We start from the raw sequence: 2,351 nt of genomic DNA on the forward strand, positions 1-2,351 counted from the left end.
TTGAAAGGGGATCTCTCCCCCTTTGGGAGAAAGCAAGATTTGGTGGTTTCCTCCCATTCTTGGGAGGATTTCTGGGCGATTCTAAGGGAGATCTCGACGATTTCGACTCCGGAGCGAGGATTGGATCCGAAGACGAGGCTTCTTCGTAGATAAGTTTTCTCTTTCCCCCTCTTCTTGATTTCTTGGATTGGGGATTTAAGAAATGCTTGTATTCTCTATTTCTTCGGGTTTTCTTCCTCGATTCATGGAGTAGATCTTGTATTCTAGGATTAAGGGAGTATTTGTATGATGGATTGATGTAATCTCTAATGGATTTGCCACTTTCTTGTTTCAATGACGTTGACTTGCTTGTATCAATTAGATCTTGAATGATTAATGGTGATTTGTGCTTAATTCTCATTCTTGATTGATTGTTTGGATTTCTTGTGGACTTTGTAAAGATAAACTCTCACTCGATCATCCGAGGGATCCACGTGACAGGTTTAAGCCCGTGTAAGGACGTTTGAGAGATAATCTTGAAGAGGAAATGGGAATATTCAAGAGAGTAGGATGGATCTTGTGATTAGTTTCTTGTATCTTGATAGATTAATAAGTTGTGGGCTTCTATGTTGATATCCGAGGAAGGCATAGTAATAGGTGCGCTTCTGTGTAAGGACAACGTAGGTTCATGTCTAATTAATCCTATTTAGATACATTTCTCAATCCCTAGCCGGTTGTCTATTGCAAGAGAGAACCGGCAACTTTCTACATGTTTGGCAATTGAGGGATAAGAATTGGTGAACCATTTACATTCAAGAAATCTTACAAAGAAACCGAAACTCCTAGAATCTCCCTTTATCATAACCCAAAACACTAGACTCTTGTTTGTTGATCTTTAAGATTAGATTTGTTTACCTTTACTTTGCTTTTGAAACGATTGGATAGTTGTTTAGCTAATTCGCATTGAGACATTTCTAGTGCTTATTCCAGTCCCTGTGGATACGATAATCTTTTATATTACTTGCGACATTTCCGTACACTTGCGGAGCGTAACAAGTTTTTGGCGCCGTTAGTTAAGTAACATTAGTTGAGTTAGACTAAACATAACTATTTTTTCTTTCTTTACATTTTCATAGTTGTAACTTTAGAATCCTGTTTCTATAAGCTTTTCTTTTCTTGAATAACATTCTTGACAATTCTTTTCGTTGCAATTCTAATTCTAATTCTAACTTTGCATTCTTGATTTCTAGCACTCTAATCTAACTTTTCTCTGTTTTCTCTTTTGATCTAGTTTCTTTCTTATTTTCTTTTGTAAACGTATCTTGCAATTTTTAGCATATGAATTATTCTAGATATTTTTCTTTTTCCTTTTATCTTTTCTTTCTTGTTTTCATTATGCACTTTCTTTCTTGCAATTTAAATTCTGCATTTGCTTTCTTGCTTTTCATATTGCATTTTATTTCTTGTTTTTGATTCTTGATAATTTTCTTTTGCTTCTTGAATATCCATGAGCACTAACATGTCAAGCAGGCCCATGAGAAATTTTTCTACACCCTTTTCTGCAAGATTTTTATCTCCCATTGTGCAACCTCAAATTGAAGCAGAAAGTTTCCAACTAGACCCAGAGATAATTTTCATGATACAAGGTCATAAATTTGGAGGAGAAGTATCAGAAAGTCCTTATCTGCATCTTGAAACATTTTTAGAGATTTGTGATTTGGTGAAATACGAAGGAGTATCAGCAAATGCAGTTCGATTGATGACATTTCCTTTCAGTATCAAGGATAAAGCAAGGACTTTGCTATATTCTCTCTGTCCTCAAAGCATCACAAGTTGGGAACAATTGGAGAAGCAATTTCTGAATCATTTTTTCCCTCCAAGTAGAACGGTGTATATGAGGAATTGCATAACAAATTTTGCTCAGGCATATGGAGAATCATTATTTGAAGCATGGGATAGATTCAAGAGTCTTCAAAGACAGTGCCCTCATCATGGTTTTGAAAAATGGTTGATTTTGCACATATTCTATGGGAGAATTTCTTTCTCAGACAAGACTTTATTGGATTCATCAGCTGGAGGTTCTTTTATGGACAAAAGTGTAGATGAAGCTTATTCGTTAATTGATCAAGTGACATTGAACCTCCGTGAATGGTCGAACAAAAGTTGGATGGAATTTCCCTCAGATATTCAAGAAGTGAAAGCCATAAATGTAAGAGAGCCTGTCAAACAAAATGAAATTCATCCACCTAAAAATGTTGAAATTCACAAGTCACAGAGTGAGGAGTTCAAACATTTGGGGGCAAAGCTTGATAGAATTGTTTCAAAATGGTTTAAAGAAGATCCCCCTCCTACACAGTCAAGATCCAATGAAA

The 2,351-nt window shown here is 35.7% G+C and overlaps 1 non-coding gene across 1 annotated transcript; it reads right to left on the reverse strand.

The window, feature by feature from the left end:
- Positions 1–1,871: 1,871 nt before the first annotated feature.
- LOC122030767 lies at positions 1,872–1,977 on the reverse strand. The gene has a single exon (XR_006125605.1). It is a non-coding gene; the product is annotated as a small nucleolar RNA R71 (small nucleolar RNA).
- Positions 1,978–2,351: the final 374 nt, after the last annotated feature.

Source organism: Zingiber officinale, chromosome 10B (assembly GCF_018446385.1).
Source record: "Zingiber officinale cultivar Zhangliang chromosome 10B, Zo_v1.1, whole genome shotgun sequence".
NCBI classification, from domain to species: domain Eukaryota; kingdom Viridiplantae; phylum Streptophyta; class Magnoliopsida; order Zingiberales; family Zingiberaceae; genus Zingiber; species Zingiber officinale.